The sequence below is a fragment of the Scyliorhinus canicula genome, chromosome 11 (genome assembly GCF_902713615.1).
Source record: "Scyliorhinus canicula chromosome 11, sScyCan1.1, whole genome shotgun sequence".
NCBI classification, from domain to species: domain Eukaryota; kingdom Metazoa; phylum Chordata; class Chondrichthyes; order Carcharhiniformes; family Scyliorhinidae; genus Scyliorhinus; species Scyliorhinus canicula.
The window spans coordinates 146,677,868-146,700,753 of record NC_052156.1 but is presented as its reverse complement, the minus strand read 5'-3'; the positions used below and the strand labels follow the sequence as shown (position 1 = coordinate 146,700,753).

At 46.7% G+C, this 22,886-nt stretch overlaps 1 protein-coding gene across 1 annotated transcript in view; it reads right to left on the bottom strand.

The window, feature by feature from the left end:
* shank3a (SH3 and multiple ankyrin repeat domains 3a) overlaps positions 1-22,402 on the bottom strand; it is a 1,085,379-nt gene extending 1,062,977 nt beyond the window's left edge. Inside the window, exon 1 of the mRNA XM_038811689.1 lies at positions 22,202-22,402. The gene's annotated coding sequence lies outside the window, so the exon portion shown is untranslated. The remainder of the gene's footprint in view (positions 1-22,201) is intronic.
* Positions 22,403-22,886: the final 484 nt, after the last annotated feature.

Sequence of the window (22,886 nt, the reverse complement as noted above, 5' to 3'; positions counted from 1 at the left end):
GATGAAATAATTTTGGATTTTAATGGTCTGGTAAAATTCCACAAACTTGTCAGGTGTTTTTACAAAGGAATCGGCGGGTAGGAGGATTGGCGTTGCCCAATCTTTTGTATTATTATTGGGTGGCGTATATAGAGAAGATTCGGCAATGGTGGGGAGAGGAAGAAGCGGAATGGGTACAGGTGGAGGAAGCATCGTGTAAGAACATAAGAACATAAGAACATAAGAACTAGGAGCAGGAGTAGGCCATCTGGCCCCTCGAGCCTGCTCCGCCATTCAATTAGATCATGGCTGATCTTTTGTGGACTCAGCTCCACTTTCCGGCCCGAACACCATAACCCTTAATCCCTTTATTCTTCAAAAAACTATCTATCTTTACCTTAAAAACATGTAATGAAGGAGCCTCAACTGCTTCACTGGGCAAGGAATTCCATAGATTCACAACCCTTTGGGTGAAGAAGTTCCTCCTAAACTCAGTCCTAAATCTACTTCCCCTTATTTTGAGGCTATGCCCCTCAAGGGGGCACCCCAAGGGGGTGACCTTGAAGGCTTTAGTTATGGCCCACTCCCATTTATAAACATAGAACATTACAGCGCAGTACGGGCCCTTCGGCCCTCGATGTTGCGCCGACCCGTGAAACCATCTGAAGCCTATCTGACCTACACTATTCCATTTTCATCCATATGTCTATCCAGTGACCACTTAAATGCCCTTAAATTTGGCGAGTCTACTACTGTTGCAGGCAGGGCGTTCCACACCCCTACTATTCTCTGAGTAAAGAAACTGCCTCTGGCATCTGTCCGATATCTACCACCCCTCAATTTAAAGCTATGTCCCCTCATGTTGGTCATCACCATCCAAGGAAAAAGACTCTCACTGTCCACCCTATCTAACCCTCTGACTATCTTATATGTCTCTATTAAGTCACCTCTCAGCCTTATCCTCTCTAACGAAAACAACCTCAAGTCCCTGAGCCTTTCCTCGTAAGACCTTCCCTCCATACCAGGCAACATCCTAGTAAATCTCCTCTGAACCCTTTCCAAAGCTTCCACATCCTTCCTATAATGTGGTGACCAGAACTGCACGCAGTACTCCAGGTGCGGCCGCACCAGAGTTTTGTACAGCTGCAGCATGACCTCGTGGCTCCGAAACTCAATCCCCTTACTGATAAAGGCTAGCACACCATATGCCTTCTTAATAGCCCTATTAACCTGGGTGGCAACTTTCAGGGATTTATGTACCTGGATGCCGAGATCTCCCTATACCTGGGACGTTTACAGAAAGTCCTGTGGTGACATTTTCCTTAAAGGTCATGGGCCAATTGAGACTGCATTTTGGTTTGGGAAACCTGTTGGTTCTAGTCCCTATTTATAGAAACCACTAATTCACCACAGCAAGATTGGATGGAACATTTAAACAGTGGAATAGGGGGGTGGTGTGGGGGTGGGTTAAGACTTGTTCTTAGAAAGTAGGTTTGTGAACTTTGGAGAATTGAGGGGGAACCACAACATACAGAGGGAGGAGAAGTTTAAATATCTTCAATAATGAAATTTGGTGAATAGGGAGTTCCCATAACTACCGGATAATTACCTGCTGGATGAATTCCTCTCAGCAGATGAGTTGGGGAATGGAGAGTTGCTCACATTTAAAGACGGCTGGTGGACACAAAGACTGATTGAGGAGATAAAACAAAACCGCGAGGAAGAGTTGGCTATGGCATTGGAATGGGGGTTATGGAGTGAAATTATGCACAGGGTCAATATTACATCTTCATGCGCTAGGATGAGTTTGATACAATTCAAGGTAATACACAGGGCCCATGTGACAGATTCTGCACACAGGTCGAAGATAAATGTGAGAGCGGAAAGGAGGATGAACTAATCATGTCCTCATGTTCTGGTCATGTTCACGATTAGTGGGGCTTTGGAACTCGGTATTTAAAACATTAACAAAAATAGTGGAGGTGGAAATATTACTGGGATCTCTTGAGGCAATTTTTGGAGTGCTGAAGTACCAGACTAATAGAATAGAAAGGAGCTGATGTGGTGCCTTTTGCCACATTGATCGCCCGGAGGTGAATTTTATTGGAATGGAAGTCAGGAGATCTGCCAAAAATATCAATATGGTTGGGAGATGTTGTGGAATTCCTCAAACTTGAGAAAATTAAGTTTGCCCTTTGTGGCTCAGATAATTATAATAATCGTTTATTGTCACAAGTAGGCTTCAATGAAGTTACTGTGGAAAAAATCCCTAGTTGCCACATTCCGGTGCCTATTCAGGGAGGCTAGTACAGGAGTTGGACCCGCGCTGCTGGCATTGTTCTGCTTTACAAGCCAGCTATTTAGCCCACTGTGCTAAACCAGCTGGGGGGGGGGGGGGTTCTGGACAAGATGGAAGTAGTTGTTGGCTCTATTTACAGATCTGTTTGTTACCAGCGGGTAAGGGGAGGTGGGGGGGAGGGGGGGGGGGGGGGGGGGGGGGGGAGGTGGTAGAGGAGGTGAGATGAGCAGGGGGAGAGAACAAGAGAAAAGTTTAATGGAAATAAAGGGGAAAATCTCAAATTAGGAGAGCTGTATTTTGTTTATTTTGTTATTGAATGATTGTTTGTATGTTGTTACGCATATCCTGATTTGAATACAAATATTTTTTTTAAATGCTACACAAACATCACTCCCAAATGCCATCCTGCAGTTACACTTTGTTACTGATGCAAAAACAACCTTAAAATGCCATGAGTTTCTGAAACTGAGCACAGCATTCCAATCTGCAAAGTTCCCTCACCAAACACCAATTCAGTTCAAACTCACTCAAGGTTTGAACGGAATGGTTATGTTTAAATCTTTGCAATAGAACAATACAATGTACATTATGCTGTACCTGTCCCAGGAGTGTTTGAAGGGACAGGGTAGAGGGAACTCTTTGCTGTATCGAATCTATACTGTACCTGCCCAGGGAGTGTTCGAAGGGACACGGTAGACGGAACTCTTTGCTGTATCGAATCTATACTGTACCTGTCCCAGGGAGTGTTTGAAGGGACAGGGTAGAGGGAACTCTTTGCTGTATCGAATCTATACTGTACCTGTCCCAGGGAGTGTTTGAAGGGACAGGGTAGAGGGAACTCTTTGCTGTATCGAATCTATACTGTACCTGTCCCAGGAGTGTTTGAAGGGACAGGGTAGAGGGAACTCTTTGCTGTATCGAATCTATACTGTACCTGCCCAGGGTGTGTTTGAAAGGACAGGGTAGAGGGAACTCTTTGCTGTATCGAATCTATACTGTACCTGTCCCAGGAGTGTTTGAAGGGACAGGGTAGAGGGAACTCTTTGCTGTATCGAATCTATACTGTACCTGCCCAGGGAGTATTTGAAGGGACAGTGTGAAGGGAACATTATTGGACCTGTGCTTTATCTGCCCTGGGAGTGTTTAATGTGACCGTGTAAAGGGAGATTCCTCCTATCTGTGAAACTCTCTTCCTCTTGTCCCATCTCATCACGATTGTTAAATATTCCACTCTAATCACTTTGATCCCTGCCTAACCTCCAGGAGCCTGCCAGAAGCTACAATGAAGTTGGAGTGGAGTGACTCATAGGCCTGTGGGAGTGCATCTCCTGCTGTACAATATACTCAGTATTCGCCGCAATGTTTCTGGTGACAGCCAGTTTGGTGTTCGTACAGATTCCTCCCCCTCCTCTGGGATTCAATCCCAAACCTCTCGTTCCTCCAGCACTTTGCCTTTCCAGTGAGCAACCTTAAAATGTCAGGGTTAAAGAAAAATAATCATCAATTAATTGGGGAGCAAATGTCCTGAATTACCCCACAATACTCAATGATAGAAAGGGAGAAACCTGTGTCTGGGTCTCGCATTTACCCTGCTTTACAGCTTTTATGGCTGCCTTTTGAGCTATTGTGAGCTCCATTGCTGCACTGGAAACAATCCATAATACTTGGGCACAGGACAGGGTTTAAATCATTTAAATCACTCATTATCTATTTGTGGATATTAATTGGCACAGATCTATGTTTGCTAGAAATGTCAGATGGAAGCAGCCTAAGAGAAGACATTTGACTTTTATGTGAAATCAGCCTGTACTCCCCTTGCAAAGGCATCGTGAACTTTGCCGACGGCTGCACCGTGACCTCCCCCGGTAGAGTCACCATCACCTCCCCTGGTAGATTCACTGAGTACTTAGCGGTAGAGTCACTGCGACATTTCCCCAGTGCTGTCGTCGTGACCCTTCCCCGGTGCCGACACTGTGACCTTTCCACGATGCCGGCACCATGGCCTTTCTCCGGTGCTGTCATCATGACCTTTCCCCGGTGTCATTGCTGTGACCTTTCCCCCGGTGCAGTCGCCGTGACCTTTACTCGGTGCTGTCATCATGACCTTCCCCAGTGTCGTCACTGTGACCTTTCCCGGTGCCATCACCATCACTGTGACCTTCCCCGGTGCCGTCACCGCAAATTTCCCCAGTGCCGTCACTGTGACCCATGAGGGAATTCTGCTTCACCTGGAAGTCTTTCCTTTACTTCCCCTTTGTCTTCAATTTACCATCCATTGAGGTCATGGGTCACCAGTGAAAAGCAGAATGTTTGAGTAGTTCTCCTGGCATTGGGTGCAGAAATGGTTTGTAACCAGCATTGGAGCCGCTTTACCATATTCTTCCCCCTGTACATCTTCCACAGTGATAGCAAGATTACATTGCGCAGGACCTTCGCTGAAGAGATGGTCTTTAGTTCCATCAAAGGTCAGTTCTGTTCAATATATACCAAGTTGGGGTCATTTTAACCTCACCCACCCCAAGGGAAAATTACGCAATTTTACTTTCCATGAACAGCACATCACCCCTCAATGAATTCATTCAGTCATGGTGAGTAAAATCTTGATGAATGAAATCTGTTCAAATTAAGAATTCCTCTCAAAGTAGCTGGGAAGGAGACTAACAACAATAAAATATTGAAGGCCAGTCAGTCAGTCAGTCCTCTTTAATATTACAGTCAATCTGAGTGTAACTGTGTCCCCACCCCCATGCCCATCAGTGTCAGCTACACATCCGTCAGTGGTACTCTCACTGTTAACAGTCATAGCTGAATGACAGCCCCATGCTTCTACGTGGCAACAATGCAGCTTGAACAATGGCTATAATAAAATACAGCATTTTTTAAAAGAAACTTGAAACATTTCTCCCGATACCTCACACACTGAGAGTCTGGTCCCTGTAAGATATGAGCTGAAGGAGAAACATTTGAGAAATTTGAACCCAGAAGATGATCAAGTCCCACTCCAGAGACTTGAACCTATAACCTCCACCAACAATCCCAGTTAAGTACTGAGGCAGTGCTCTACTCCTTTGGATGATGCAATGCAACAAGACCCAGCTTAATCTCTTGGGCAGAAGCAAAAGATCCCACAGCACTAATTTGAAAAATAGCAGGGAGATCCCCCATGTTCCTGGCCAATATTTATCCTATAGCCAACATTACTAAAATACAGCTATTCGGCTATTTCCACACTGAGTTTGAGCGAGCTAGCTGTTCAAAATTGCTTGCTATCTTTCCAATATTACAATAATGATTACACTTCAAAAGTACATCATCAGCTGTAGTGAAAGAGGCTATATAAATGTTAATTATCCTATTACTCCCTTAGTCTTACAATACAACAACCAGGACCTATCAACCATCCCTCAGTATTCTAGTGCTACATTACAATATAGCAAATAGGACCTCTCGATCAGCCCTTGGTATTAATTTGATAGGCACTTGCCAAGTGTTTACATCAAAAACCATTCTTGATACAAAAAAAAACATCGAGGCAGAAGATCGAATGAAAATTTCAAAACTGGAATCGCAAGATTTTTGTTAGGTAAGGGCATTGAGGATACGGAATCAAGGCAGATGAATAGAATTAAGATACGATCAGCTATGATCTAATTAAATGGTCGAACCTGTTAGAGGGATTGAATGGTCTCCCCTGTACCCACGACACAGTGTCTGGGATTTCAGTTATTTGAGATGTGGTCAACACCCAGTGAAAAGCATTGAATCAGGACACATTCAGAATTGAATAAGCAAGTGAACCGAATCGATCAGAATCAGAGAGACTCAGCTTTCTGGCACCTTGGTGGATAACCACACCATCCATTGTGATACACGGGTTGGACGTGAGATACCTAGTCCCTTCTAATCTTGAGATGTCAGTTGGGGCAGTTGTAGAGCCATCAGTGACCCAGAATGAAGGCATGGGTTTATCCACCAATTACTATCATGTGATATTCCTGTGTTGGGCATCCGTGTGCTTCCGCAATGGTTGAATAGTCCGCCAAAACTCACTGTTGAGACTCACAGTGAAAGCCGGCTAGCATCTACCCAACAAGAAACAGCACCTTCAGGAGAGATGGGGACCTCTACCCCATTGAGTGTCAAAACCTTCAGGAAGGGGCTGGAATCCAGTGACAGAACATCATCTTGCGAGTTGGTGGGTGGGGAGGGGGCAATGAAGTTGGGCATCTGAAATATGCGCAGGACCCACACATACTCACACAAGCATTCGCACAAACTCACGCAAGCACACCTGGACGGACACACAGTCAGGGGTACTCCATTACACCAACACAAACAATATATTTAAGGCCACAATGCACTGACATATATAGACAGAAGCCAACAAATAGAATACCTGTAAAACTGTAAATATTCAGGAAAGGTGCACCGAGGGTGTGGATGGTGTTGGCCATTGTCCAGGACCTGTGGTAGCTGGTCAGAATCCTGTCCTTCTCTATCTCCTCACATTTATTTGTGTGCAGTCTGAACAGGCTGTCTGTATGTACATCAAACCCCACTCAACAGGATACGACAGGAGTGGATGACTAACAACTCATTCTCCCTGACTCAGAAGAGCTATGATTAAAATAAAATCACAGGGCACAAAGACAACAATATCCCCCATTCAGACCCAAACTCACCTCAACCCTATCACCTCCAAAATATCAGAGAAAATCACCTTTCCAATTATTTGTTCATTCTCCAGCCTGTTTCTGGCTTTTGTTATTTTGACTATTTTTTCTTTTAAGTGCTGATGACATCAATGGGGGAAGGCGGTTCGGAGAATTTCCTGAGCTTTGTGTGAGTGCAAGGGAGGGGGAGTTAAATGTAGAGTGAGCTGATGCCACAGTTTGCTTAATCATCGCTGTACCGGCTCCCAGTGAATGCTGTGTGAACGCTTATGCTTTACCTCCAGAAGTAGAACCAGAACCTCGCGGCACCTATTTTGTGGGCATTAAAAAGGGCACACATGCCCAAGTTAGGGGTCCTGCCTCTGCGCCGGGGAAGCGTTGAAAACACATTTGTTGCCATTTTGCTACGGACACTGGTGTCAGTCTAAAGCAGACTTGAGGAACCTTGAATATGTTAATGAATATGAAAACATTAACTCCTGCTTAAGGACACTGTCATATCCCACAAGGGGTCTACGGGGTGGGAATGCTTGTCTTCCCATGATCCTTGCAAGGCACCAGCTCCCCCACTAAGGGTGGGATATCTAATTGCCTACGATATATAAGGTTGGTCAGTAAGGGACCGACCTAAGAAGTACCCGGGAGGGATCCACTGAGGAGTGTGCAACCTATTCTTATTTTTATTCTGTTTGGACTCCCGAGTCCTTATTAAAGACACTTTACTCAAATTAGTGAAATCTAGCCAGCCATAACCCTGCAAAGTTCCAACTGATATTTCCAAGACTACAGAGGCTGAACTCATGATTGTTAAAAGGGACAGCATGAAATAGCCAAGCCCGGGGTAAGCAGAAGCTTTCTTCCTTGCTCCGCACATTGCCATGAACAGGACAAGTCGTTGGGCATTTAGCCTTTTGAGCCCATCTGTCATTCAATGGGATCATAGCTGATCTGCAACCATATGCCCAGCTTTTCCCTGGCCAAACCCCTTCATTTAACAAAAATCTATCCATCTTAGACTTTGAGGGAGACAGTGCCATATTGGCAATGTCACTGAACCAGGAATCCAAAGGCACAGACTAAAGTTCAAATGGATTCAAATCCCACCAGGGAAGTTGGTAGAATTTAAATTCAACCAATATAATCTGGAATAGAAAAATTAGTCTCAGTAATGGTGACCATGACAACTGTTATAGACTGTGGTAAAAGCCCATCTAGTTCAGTAATGCCCTTTAGGGAAGGAAATCTGCTGTCCTTACCCGGTCTGGCCTACATATGACACTATACTCTCAATTGCACTCTGGATTGGCCTAGCTAGCCATTCCACCCAAAGGTAATTCGGGATGGACAATGAATAATGACCATGCCAGAGATCACATGTCCCATGAAAGAATAAAGAGAAAGAAAACTGAAAAATATTGATTGATCTAACATTAATTGCCATTTGCAGAAGACAGTTCCAGACTTCTACCACCCTGTGAGTGGAGATATGTTTCCTCATTTTGCACCTGAAGATTCTAATCTGATTCTAGTCTGATTCTAAACTTAGATTATTGTCCCAGTCCTGGGGGGTATTTTCTGTGTGTTCACGCGGGATCTTGCGGTCCTACCACCACTGCGGGATTTGGTGTGGCAAGGGGTGCGTTGAACAGGAAACCCTGTTGACAATGGCGGGAGCAGAAGATGCCACCACTGGACACTGTCCAGCGCCCTCTGCCACTGCACAGCACAACGCGGATGGGGAGGGCAATCCCACCCCCGGACTCCAAAACCATCAGTTTCTCTATCTGCCCAATCTCCTCCCTTTATAACTTCAACTATAACTTGAAAATGTTGATCTAATCTCCCCTTAACCTTTTGTATTCCAGGGAATGCAGTAATAGCTTGTGTTGTCTGTCCTCATAAACTAACCCTTGGAGTTCGGTATAATTCAGGTAAATCTAAGCTGTGCTCCCTCAAAGACCAATATCTTTTTTCCCCAAGGTGTGGCTTCCCAGAATTGCTCACGTGGTCTAAACTGGGTTTTCTATCTCTTGTCTTTGACTCCTTAATTATAATGACCAGTATTCCACTGGCCTTTTAATTATTTGCTGTACCCTGTTCATGAGGTTTTAATGATCTATGTACTTGGTCATCACCATTCCCGCCCCCCCCCCCCCCCCCCCCCCCCCCCCCCCGCCCCCACAGCAATCTCTTGGGTCTTCCACTCTTTCTCGCTCTTCGCCATTTAGAAAATACTCTGTCCACCTTCTTCGGTCTAACGTGGAGAAGACATTTTCTTCCCTATCGAAGCCATGTCTTCAGTCTCTGCTCCAAACTCCACTCCTTAGCTACTGACTCCATCCCTCTCCCTGTTAACTGTCTGAGGTTAAACCAGCCTGTTCGGTACCTTGGTGTCGTACTTGACTCCGAGATGAGCTTCCAATCACCTATCCACATCTCACAAAGACTGCCTATTTCCACCTTCATTAACCTGCCCAGACTCTGCCATTGCCTCAGATCATCGACGACATAATCCTTCATCTATGCCTTTGATCCTTTTACACTTCACTATTCTAATGCGCTGTTTTCAACCCTCCATAAACTTGAGATCATCCAAAACCCTACTGCCGTGTCCTTACACGCACCAGATCACATTTATTCATTATCCTGGTGCTCACTGCTCGACATTGGGATGTTGCTGAACAGGAGCACATTTCAAAATGTTCAACCTTGTTTCAAATCCCTTGATGGCCTCATGCCTTCCTGTCACTGTAATCTCCTCAGACTCCACACTCTCCCAGATATCTGTGCTTGTCTAATTCTGACCTCTTGAGCATACCCAACTTTTATTGCCCCATCATTGGTGGCCATCCCTCAGCTGCTCCAGAACTCCCTCCCGAAAACTCATCACCTCTCTGCCTCTTTAGGCTCCTCTTCCTTTAGGATCCTCCTTAGAATCAGTGACCCCTCTCACTGACCATCATTGACAATCACTGACTTCCACTGACCACTCAGAATGTCATCTATCAGCCCTGACATCATGAGCATCTCCAGGTCTAGTATGTGTTATTAGCTTCTGGGTTCTGCTACACAAGTAACAAGCTCTTCTTAACCCTCCTTAACCAGAAAATTATCAGCAACAGGTTGAACTCTTTCCCTCTGATATTAACCCCTTCCTTACCTGTATTGGACTGCGGACAATGAAGTTCAATGAAACTGTGGGGGTGGAGTTCAGAGAAAGACACCGCGAGCTCCTTCAAATGTCTTCAGAGCGTGTGCTGTTAGCAATCATTACATCGTTGCTATGGAGATATTAAGGAGTTATGCTGAATACCAGTTGAGTTACGGCAATGAAGAGATTTTAAAGCAAATGAAGTACTGGGGTATCGTGCTCCCACCTTCTTTTTGTTCTTGTTTCCATGGTGCCACCTTGGAAACACAGAACCGTCTTTTTATTCTTGCTTCACAATATACCTGAATCCCGGTCCTAAAAGGGGGCCTCCAACTCCCATCAGAATATCTTCTTTTCGAATCGGAGTAAATTATTTTGAAGCATAATGACAGATTTTGTGTCAGCAATATCCCACAGAGTTAATGGGATGAGCATTGGGCAGGGGAACACCTTATTCTGCTTGGTATGAACAGGCGGATGTGGCCTTGGTTAAATCTCTGATCTGAAGGGTACCACTTTCAACAATGCACTGCACCGCAGTGCTGGCCTAGATCAGATGCTCAAGACCTAGGACCGAGGCCTTGACCCAATGACCCTCTGTTAACAGCACAAGTCAACCAGGCACCGTTATTTAAGACAGATAAGGAGGAATTTCTTCTCTCAGAGGGTAGTGAATGGGTGGAATTCTATATTGCAGAGGGCTGTAGAGACTGGGTCGTTAAGTACGTTCAAGGCTGAGACAGACAGATATTTAATCAGTAAGGATCAGTGAGGATTATTGGGAAAAGGTAGAAAAGTGGAGTTGAGGATTATAGCAGAACAGCCATCTCACTGAATGGCGGAACAGACATGATGGGCTGAATGGCCTACATCTGTTCCTACGCCTTAAGGTTTTCTGGTAGTCTTTCCAATGAATTTTAGGATAACTTCCTGGTTTGAGTCCATATTGGATAGGCCTGGATGCAAACTAGCACAAACAGGCTTGTCCAGGCTAGATTTGAACACAGTTCTGGAGGTGAAAGGTCAATACCCAAGGCCAATTTAGTTGATCGCTTGATCCCTCCCCAGAAAATGTCTTAATCCTCCAACTACTAAAGAGAAGTTCTGAACCTCTGTTTGGTGGTCAGTGGAAAAGAGATAATCAGTGGGTCAGAGTTTCAGAAAAAGAAATCCAATCCTTTAAACAAGCTGCAGATTGGTGTGATCCTTGCTCAGAATTCACTGGCTGCGAATAACCTAGGATGATTTCCTCATTATAAGGAGATTCCCACAATCCTACAAAAACATTTTGTACTCACATGGAGGGATGTCCAGACCCATTATGTGTCATCAAACATCCCCAGGGCAGGTACAGCAGGGGACAACTACAGAATAAAGCTTGCTCTGTACTATCCCATCAAATACTCCCAGGGCGGATACATTCTTGATGAACATAGTAAAGCTCCTTTTACACTGTTCCATCAAACACTCCGAGGGCAGGTACAGCACAGATTAGATATAAAGTAAAGATCCCTCTAAACTAACCCATCAAACATTCCCAAGGCAGCAACATGATTAGATTACGAGTTAATCCCCCTTTACCCAGTTCTGTCAAGCACTCTGGGAGTAGCTATTTCAGGGGTCAGAGACAGAGTAAAGCTCCCTCTGTACTGTCCCACCAAACACCCCCATGGATCACCATCTTGACGAGCAACACCGTTAACAAACCTCTCACCATGTTTTAGAAGAATCCAGCGTGTGGGTTCCTCCATACCTTATCTCTTTGCATCAACAAAGGAACATAATGGGAGAGAAAACTGGTGATCAGAGTTGAGGCATAACAATTGCTGGAAAGAAGATTTTCATCGACTAACATCGGGATCAATGGAAGATACTTGTGGTTGGACCCGAACACACACAAACGTTGGGCGAAGCACTGTTACTGATATGAAGGTTGAACAAAAGTTTGCGACAGCAAATGTGAGTGAGAAGACTGACAGTCGGGGGAGTCTTGCAAAGCTACTCGGACCACTACTCGTGCGGAAATTCAAAATACTCAGGCATAAAAGGGAAACAATTCCTGGTTGCTTGTTAAAGGGATATTTTGTGCCTTACTTCCCAACACTGCCGGAGACCCCAGGGGCCAGGATCCAAAAGAATGGTGGGAAAAATGGGCACCATGAAAGCGTTTTATGGCGATTATGAAACATGGAATTCAGATGAAGAAATATTCCAATTGTTTTTAATAGTTAATCACACATCAGAGGACCTGAAGGTCATTTCTCAGCTCAGTTGGCCGCATAACGTTTATGGTGCGACAGAATCTTGTCCACCCAGAAAAATCAGGAAACAAGTCCTTTAGTGAATTCATGAAAATTTTAGAAGGACGTTTGTCTCCTAAACCATTACTGATTGCAGAAAGGTTCTGATTTAGATTGATGTTGTGAATATTGTATAGCACTGGATGATACTCTTCGAGACAGGCTGGCTTGTGGGTTACAATTCAGAAGCAATGCAGAGGAAGCTGCTCACTTTGAGTGATTTAATTCTAAAAGCTGCTGTGGCAGTTGTCACACCTAAGGAACTTGCAATGAGAGAAGCTTCACAGAAAGGACTGGAGTGAAGATCCACAAAATGGATACCTCAAGGAACAAGGCGGCAAAGGTGCAACTGTGTCACCATTGTACAGGTTGGACAACCTGCGGGGGAATGCTGGAATAACTCGAATACATGCAAGACCCGTGGTTAGAAGGACTATATTGGCTAGACATGTTGGGCTCAGAAAATGTCTTCTACACCAAGAAGAACAATACAAGTAAACAATCTAGTCGTGTCTACAAAGTAGTGGATGAAACTCAAGATCACTCCAAAGACAGTGAAACCGAGCAATTGCAAGAGGTGAAGCTAAGTGTTTTGCAATGCAGAGCGATCAACGGCATTTTTGGGCATATCCAAAACTTGAAGGTCATGAAATTAAAATGGAAGTGGATACGAGCGCAAAATAGCTAATACCTGAGACAATGTATCATCAAAAGCTGAGGCAGCTGTCTTTAAAACTGTCAAATGTGATCCTGAGGATATACACTGAAGATGTCGTACCATTAAAGGAATTCATTATGGTGAAAGTTGAAGCAAATGTGCAGATGGCAAAGTTGCCTCTTATGCGGTGTATGTGGAAGCTTTCCTGTTCTATTTGGCAGAGCATAGTTGGCTAATATTAGGCTAAACTGGGAAACAAGCAATCAATTAGTGGATTCAAGGAGCAACTTGAAACAACTTCTGAAGTATGAGAAGATGTGCGAAGATTTACGAGGCTCTATGACTGGAGTTGAGCGACACATGAAAATCAAATGAGATCGCACATCCAAATATCTCAAAGCTAGGACCGTACCATGTGCATCAAAACTAAAGTTGAAGAAGAACTAGAACGATTAGAAAGACAGGAGTCATTGAACCTGTTGCTACTAGTGTTTGGGTGACACCAACTGTTCCTGAATTAAAACGGGATGGCTCAGTGAGAATTAATGGAGATTTTAAAACTACTTTATCCAGTTTTGTACGCAGATCATTATCCACTGCTGCTGATCAGAGACCTGTTTGCTGGATTTTCCAAAGAACCGAAATTCAGTAAAATTGATCTTTTACAGGACTGTCTGCAGAGTGTGGCTGCTGAATCACAGTCACTACTCACCATAGTGACACACAAAGGTCTGTTTCGCCACAGAAGACATCTTTTAGTAACAATAGCTGCTCCTCCTCTTTTTCTTTTTTATAAATAATTTTTATTCAAATTTTCAACAAATTTTAACCAACAACATGGAAAAAAAGAGAAAAAACAGTAACCCCCCCCCCCCCCCCCCCCCCAGATACAGAAGCAATAAATTAACAAAAATAATAATTAAATAACATGGAAACAAATACACATACCCAGTAAAGAACTTCCCCCCACCACCCCATCACCCCCCCCCCCCACCCCGGGGTTGCTGCTGAAGTTTACCACCCCTTAATGCTCTGCCAGGAAGTCTAGAAACGGCTGCCACCGCCGGAAGAACCCTTGCACCGATCCCCTTAGGGCAAACTTGACCCTCTCCAGTTTGATAAACCCAGCCATATCATTGATCCAGGATTCCACGCTCGGGGGCCTCGCATCCTTCCACTGTAAAAGAATCCTGCGCCGGGCTACCAGGGACGCAAAGGCCAGAATACCGGCCTCTTTCACCTCCTGCACTCCCGGCTCCACTGCTATCCCAAATATCGCGAGCCCCCAGCCCGGCTCAACCCTGGAGCCAACCACCCTTGACAACGTCTCCGCGACGCCCCTCCAAAAGCCCTCCAGCATAGGGCACACCCAAAATATGTGGGTGTGGTTTGCCAGGCTCCCCGAACACCTGACACACCTGGCCTCTTCCCCAAAGAACCGGCTCAGCCTTGTCCCAGTCATGTGCACCCTATGCAGCACCTTTAGTTGAATCAAACTAAGCCTCGCGCAGGAGGAGGAGAAATTCACCCTCCCCAGGGCGTCCACCCATGTCCCCTCGTCGATCTCCTCTCCCAGCTCCTCCTCCCACTTATCCTTCAGCTCCTCCACCGAGGCCTCCTCACCCTCCTGTATCACTTGGTAGACTGCCGAGGTCCTCCCCTCACCGACCCACGTCCCCGAGAGCACCCTGTCCTGAACCCCCTTTGGTGGCAACAGTGGAAACTCTGCCACCTAACAAACGCCCTAATCTGAAAGTATCTAAAGGTGTTCCCTGGGGGGAGGCCCAACCTCCCCATCAACTCCTCCATGGTCGCAAACCTCCCAGCCGCCTGATACCTGCCCTGTGCCAGCTCAAAAACCCTCCGTCTATCCTCCCTGGTATAAACCGGTGGTTCCCCCGTATCGGGGACCACATTGAAGCCTTCACCTCCCCCCTATGCCGCCTCCACTGCCCCCAAATCTTGAGGGTAGCCACCACCATCGGACTCGTAGTATACCTTGTTGGGGGGAGCGGCAACAGCGCCGTCACCAGCGCCTCCAGGCTCGTGCCCACACAGGACGCCACCTCCATCCTTTTCCAAGCCGTCCCCTCCCCCTCCATTACCCACCTACGTATCATCGCCACATTGGCGGCCCAGTAGTACCCACACAGATTGGGCAACGCCAATCCCCCCACATCCCTACTCCACTCCAGGAACATCCTCCTCACCCTCAGGGTCTTCTACGCCCACACAAATCCCATAATGCTCCTATTGACACTCCCGAAGAAAGCCTTCGGAATCATGATACGGAGACACTGGAAGAGGAACAAGAACCTCGAGAGCACCGTCATTTTGACCGACTGGACCCTGCCCGCTAGGGAGAGTGGCAGCACATTCCATCTCCTAAACTCGTCCTCCATCTGCTCCACCAGCTTCGTAAAGTTGAGCCTGTGCAGGGTCCCCAAGCTCCTGGCTATCTGGACCCCCAGGTACCTGAAAATCCTCTCCGCCCTTTTCAGCGGGAGCTTTTTCAAAGATCCATGGATCAAATTCTAAGTGGATTGAATGGAGTTCAATGCTATTTAAATGACTAATTCATCACCGGTTCAAGTGAGCTGGGACACATGAAGAATTTGTAAGCTACCCTGAAGTGGTTACAGTGCCACAACCTGAGTGTTAATAAGGAAAAGTGCGACTTTTTAATGTCATCCATAGATTACCTAGGTCATATCATTGATAACGATGGCTTACACAAGGAGCTGAAGGAAATGTCAGCAATCTTAGAAACACGTCTTCCAACTGTGACACAATTAAGATAGTGTTGAGGATTGATCAATTATTATCGTAAATTTGTGCCAAATTTGGCAACATGATTTAAACCATTATATACTTTGCTATGTGTCAAATGGGCATGTCACTGGTCAGAAGAATGTGAGAATGCAGACAATGAAGTGAAAAAAGCTTTACTGAAGTCAGAGCTGTTGGTTCATTATAATCCAAAAATGAAGCTGCAATTAGTTTGCGATGCCTCACCCTGTGGGGTTGGTGCAGTCGTCTCACACATTATGCCTTCAGGAGAGGAACGACCTATAGCATTTGCGTCACAAACTCTTACTAGCGCAGAAATGAATTGTTCACAGCTAGATAACGAGGTTTTGAGCATCATTTTCGGTGCACGAAGATTCCACCATTACCTTCATGGGCATCATTTTGCTCTTTTGACGGATCATCGAACCTTGACTACAATTCCCGTGCCAGCCTCCCCAAACAGGTGCCGGAATGTGGCGACTAGGGGTTTTTCACAGTAACTTCATTTGACGCCTACTTGTGACAATTTCATTTAATCTTTGGGCCGTACAAAGGTATACCTTCTTTGGCAGCTACTGGATTACAAAAATGGTCAGTGATATTGTCGACACACACTTACGATATCCAGTATCACAAGCCCGAGCAGCGTGCAAATGCCAATGATTTATTGCGATTGCCGCTACAAATCAAGTATGACCCAGAAGAAAATTTCATCAACATCCTGGGCGGGATTCTCTCAGCCCGGGGCCGGGCCGGAGTATCCCCCCGACCGGCGCAAATCGCGCCACGCCGCCCAGATGCTTAGCACACGATTCTCCACAGAATAGAGATTCGGCACCATTGGCACTGCCGTGGTTAGTGGGACACCGGTCGCGGGCTGCTCTCCACGGTCGGCCCGCCGATTCTCGGGCCTAGATGGGACGAGCGGCCGTCATGGAAACGCCGATTCCCGCTGGCGCTGTCCACACCTGCTCTCAGCCAGCAGGAACACGGCGTGGAAGGGTCGGGTGGCGGTATGTGGCCGGGGGGGGGGGGGGGGGGGGGGGGGGGGGGGGTCCGACCCCGGGGGAGGTCTCCGATGTGGCCTGGCTCACGATCGGGACCCACTGATCGGCGGACCGGCCTCTCTGTCTCCCGGCCTCCTTTCTTCCACCTGTACCCCTGCGCCATGTTGGGTCGGGGCCGGCGCGGACAAGGGAGACAGCACGCATGCGCGGAAATCACACCGGGGGAATGTGCATGCGCGGGATGGCGCCGGACCCACTGCGCATGCGCGCATCCCCCGCCGCCCTTTCCACAGCTGGATCAGCAGCTGGAACGGCGTGAACTGCTCCACCCCCGTGCTGGCCTCCTGTAGGGGCCAGAATTGCTGATCCTGGGGCCATGTTTACGCCGTCGAGAAATGCGACGGTGTTTCCGATGGCGTCAACACTTAGCCACAGGATCAGAGAATCACGCCACATGTATTTATTGCTCATGGATAATGCACCTGTGACTTCATCTCAACTTGAAAGATGTACAAGAGCCGATCCAGTGATGGGGAACGTGATGGACTTGGTCCGAAGAGGGATGCTATCAGACCTTCGGTGAAAAAATCCAGACCTCAAGCCTGACACCACAGGAAAACTTGCGTTGATAGTACAGAAAGGAATTCTACTTTTGGGAGTCCGTGTGATTATTCCTCCGGGGTGGCTTAGTCGAATCCCTGACCAACTGAATTTGGCATATCCTGTCGTGGTAACAATGAAGGATTTACATAGAAATACATAGAACATACAGTGCAGAAGGAGGCCATTCAACCCATCAAGACTGCACCGACCCACTTAAACCCTCACTTCCACCCTATCCCCATATCCCAATAACCCCTCCTGACCTTTTTGGTCACTAAGGGCAATTTATCATGGCCAATCCACCTAACCTGCACGTCTTTGAACTGTGGGAGGAAACCGGAGCACCCAGAGGAAACCCACGCAGACACAGGGAGAACGTGCAGACTCTGCACAGACCTGCAGAACCAGTGGGGAATCGAACCTGGGACCCTAGCGCTGTGAAGCCACGGTGCTACCACTTGTGCTACCGTGTTGCCCTGCGTTTGGTAGAAAGTTATTTTTGCTGGCCAGGATTTGATGCTCAACTTGAAGAGAAAATGTGCAATGCCAATCTTGTGCAAAACTAAGGAACACTTCATTATAGCCATTATATCCGTGGGAATGGCTGACTCAGCCGTGGCAGAGAATACTGCCGGAGGGTCACATATATTTGGTGATTGTGGACTCACATTCTAAATTGCCAGAAATCACAACAATGAAGTCAATGACAACTGAGCAGACCATTAAAAAACTAGACAAAATATTTGCAAGATTTGGAATACCGGAGCTGATTGTCAGTGATAATGATATACAGTTTAATTCAAAGGAGTTTGAGGACTACTTGAAAGGGAATGGGAAATATCATATCATCCAGCAATTGGCTGAAGGTTTTGTGCAAGCATTAAAGGATTCTATCAAAGCACCAAAGGACCAGGGAACATTGTCAAGAAGAGTAAACAAATTTCTAACATCTTAGGATACTGTAAACGCCACCACGTAAAGTTAATCGGCAATGCTGTTGTTCGAGAGGAAACTATGGACACAGTCTGATTTGTTAACTCCACCTGATACTTCAGAGATTGTCAAATAACAACATCAAGTACAAATTGCTAGGAGGGAACAAAATCTCTAAAAGACGAGTATTCAACCAGGGAGAGAGAATGTTAGCTAGGAATTGCATCACCAATGAAAAATTAGTACTAGCTGTGATCCTAGCAAATACAGGTCCAATATCATACACCGTACAGACAGACGATGGAAGAGTTGGCGACGTCATGGTGATCAGTTACTTGCTGAAAAAAGTGAGTTTGCATAAACTTCTCAAGACGTTCTACCTTTCCACAGTCCTTCTTCAAAAGAGTTAACAGGATGATCATGAGCTTTGTCTGGGCGGGAAAATCCCCGTGGGTGAAGAAGGCGATGCTGGAGAGGAACCGCAGCGAGGGAGGGCTGGCTTTGCCGAGTCTGATTAATTATTACTGGGCAGCCAACATCGCTATGATAAGGAAGTGGATGGTGGGTATGGGGTCTATCTGGGAGCGGGTGGAGGCGGCTTCGTGCAGGGGCTCCAGCTTGGCAGCCCTGGTCACGGCTCCTCTACCGCTGCCGCCGGCCAGGTACTCCACCAGCCCGGTAGTGGTGGCGACCCTGCGGATATGGGGTCAGTGGAGGAGGCATGTAGGGGAGACGGGGGCGTCGGTTTGGGCGCCAATCTGTGACAACCATCAGTTTGCCCCCGGGAGTATGGATGGGGGGTTTCGAGCATGGCGGCGGGCGGGGGTGGGAAGGGTGGCCGATATGTTCCTGGAAGGGAGCATTGCGAGTTTGAGGGGCTTGGAGGAGAAATTTGGGCTGGTAAGGGGAAATGATTTTAGTTACTTACAGTTGCGGGACTTTGTTCGTAGACAGGTCCCATCTTTCCCACGCCTCCCGCCAATGGGGATCCAAGACAGAATAGTCTCTAGGGGGGAAGAAGGGGAGGGTAGAGTCTCTGATATTTATAAGGTCCTCATGAGGGAGGAAGGGTCCCAGACGGAGGAACTGAAACTTAAATGGGAGGAGGAGCTAGGCGTGGAAATGGAGGACGGGCTGTGGGCAGAGGCCCTGAGTAGGGTAAATTCAACCGCAACATGTGCCAGGCTCGGACTGATCCAATTTAAGGTCGTTCACCGGGCCCACATGACGGTGGCTCGGATGAGCAAATTCTTTGGGATAGAGGACAAATGCGCTAGGTGCGCGGGAGGACCAGCGAAACACGTTCACATGTTTTGGGCATGCCCTAAGCTTAGGGGTACTGGGAGGGATTTGTGGGCGTCATGTCCCGGGTGCTAAAAACAAGGGTGGCGATGGGTCCAGGGGTGGCAGTTTTTGGGGTTTCAGAAGACTCGGGAGTCCAGGGGGAGAAAGAGGCTGATGTTTTGGCCTTTGCTTCCCTGATAGCCCGGCGACGAATACTATTGGCGTGGAGGGACTCAAAGCCCCCGAACACTGAGTTGTGGCTTGCGGACATGTCGAGTTTCCTGGGTATGGAAAAAATTAAGTTCGCCTTGAGGGGATCTGTACAGGGGTTCGCCCGGAGGTGGCAACCATTTATTGACTTCTTTGCGGGAGAGTGAGCGTCAGCAGGTGGGGGGGGGGGGGGGGGGGGGGGGGGGGGGGTAAGAGCAGAGTAGAGTAGGAGGGATAAAATGGCGGGTAATTCCGGTGGGAGAGGAGCGGGCTTGTGAAATATGTTACGATTGAAGTATTGAATGTACGTGGATGTTTGCACCTTTTTGCTTTCTTTCTGTTGATGTCTGTAACTGTTTACAAAGCCAAAAACGACCTCAATAAAATTGTTTATTAAAAAAAAAAAGAGGTTCTACCTTCAGAAGATCTGGAGAGCTATACTTTAGAACAGAGACCAGAGACAGTGATGAGATTAGATGCTGCTTCTGAGAACTTTTCAGTGCCTTCAGTGTGTTGTGACTTCAGCAGATTGTTTTTGTGGGCTTTGGACATATCACCGTCTTAATTGTATGAGCAACGCCCTAATAAACCTCTCATCATGTTTTACAAGAATCCAAAGTGTGGGCACCCTTCATTCCTTTCCCTTTGTGGCAACAAGGAAACATAACACAAAGACTCTCTGGAGCTCTGTTCTGTGCCATCACTGGAGAGGAAGTCATTAATTTCCTGTTTGCACTATGGTTTTCCAGCAGTGAATGGACATCTCCTCTTTCACTACAAGACACACCCTGTTGGGGTAATGTTCCTGTCTTTCTCCCACAACCCACTCACTATTCCCCAACATCCTCATCCTGCTCCATTTTTCACCATGGCCATTGAGACGTTGTGAAGATCCATCCAGAACTGCTTCATTGAATATCTCTCACAAACATCTCAATACACTTGAAGTACACATTAACATTTTCTGTGTAGTGACTGACGTTACATTGGGAAATATGCAGCCATTTTTTTTTTGCACAGTTGGTTCCCACAAACAGGAATCCATAGAATCGTTACAGTGCAGAAGAAAAGGCCATTCGGCCCATCTAGTCTGCACCAATCCTCGGAACGAGCACGGTACATCAGCACCTCCATGCTGTTCCTGTAATCCCACCTAACCCGCACATCTTTGGACACTACGGGGCAATTTATCATAGCCAATCCACTTAACCTGCACATTTCTGAACTATGTGAGGAAACTGGAGCACCCAGAGAAAACTCACACAGATATGGGGGTAACATGCAAACTCCACAGTCACCCAAGGCCGAAATGTAACCCGGGTCCTTGGAACCGTGCGGCAGCACGGCTAATCACTGTGCCGCTCTTAATCAATGTATAATCTGTTTTTGGTGATATCAGTTGATGGACACTCGGTTTAGCTGAATGTACCTTTATGAAGCAATACAAAACACCAAAACCTGCTGCCAATACAAGGTGAAGAGACTGGTGTTTGACGTCTGTCCTCAGACTGTTTGGAAGTTCACTCATATGCGAACGTGGTAACATCAAGGTACAGGAGCAAGGAAGCGACAATGAAGCTTAGCAGGGAATCGGTTTGGTCTGAACAGGACCCCCCCCCTTCGAGATGAGAAGGCAAAGCTGAGATTTTATAGGGATGTTCCAAGTCAAAAGGGGCCTGGACAAAGTAGATTAAAACGTTCCCCAATGGCAGAAAGGTCATAAATTTAAGATAAAGGGCAAAAGGACCAATGGTGACATCAGGAGAAATGTCTCCTTAATGCAGTGAGTGGTTAAGATTTGGAACGTGCTGCCTGAGTATGTTGAGGAGACAGGTTCAATCACAGTTTTCAAAAAGGAATTGAATAAAAATGCCTGACAAGAAACAAATTACAGGACTGCAGGAAGTGGGACAATGTGAGCTACTCTTACAGAGAGGCCGCATGTGCACAACAGACTGAATGGCTTCCGTCTGTGCTGTAACCATTTTATGATTCTAATCGATATGTAAAATAGTCAAGACGATGAACAATGCTTGGATATCGAGGACAGATGTTAATGTGGAGGGAATGGGCCAGTTTGTGATGAATGACGTATTGTACATACATCAGGATGAATAGTCAGAATTCACCAGACTGGGATAAGAGTATCATCAATACATTAATCTCTCAAGGTTCATAACACAAGTGACAGGATACCACAAGGTGGCCTAATACCTTCACTGGGGAATCTTTACTGAAACACTGTTCTAGTTGGAGAGATCCTATTCAAACTGTAGTATCTCTGATGCACTGCAGCCCCAGAGATATTGCTTACCTTAGGCACGCGGCCACCAAGGGAGTTCTCCCAGCTGGAGATCGACAGGCACCAGTCGTTCTGTTGACAGGGTCCCCAAGCTCATGGGTCAAGCTGACAGCAGTGCACCCCATGCAAGTCGGCACACTGCCTTGTGAAATGAAGAGACCGACTTTGCTTTGGATCAACAGGACGTGCCTTCCACCCCTTGCCCAGAATTCCCACGAATTGTGCTCAGTGCCAGCTTCAACTTCTTTCTGATAAAAAGGGAGAGATAGATTTCCAGTGCTGAGTCTCCCGGTGCCTGCTCCTCGACTCTATCCCGGGAAATCACCCAGCACAAGCGGGGAAAGCAAGTCAGGATGTGACACCAATCAGTGAGGGAGGAAACACCTTGCTCAGGCATGCACTGCTTTCCAATCTCGGCAACACAGGATGGAGACATGTGAAGACACAGGAAGCTGGTGGAGACCCAGAGTAGTGTACCTAGCAGCTGCAGGCTCTGAGATAACAATGCATTGTTTACTCGCTCCCCAGACTTCACACATTGTGCAGCCCTGTGCTTTGCATGCAAAGAAACTGGCTTTCAGGCAACACGGGTTAAACTTCCCGGTGAGCTGGGAGCAGTTGGGGTTCTTTGGGGATGGGAATTAACCCTTTCATTGCTGATTCCCTGGCAAGGCCCACGGACTCTTGTTTGGAAGTC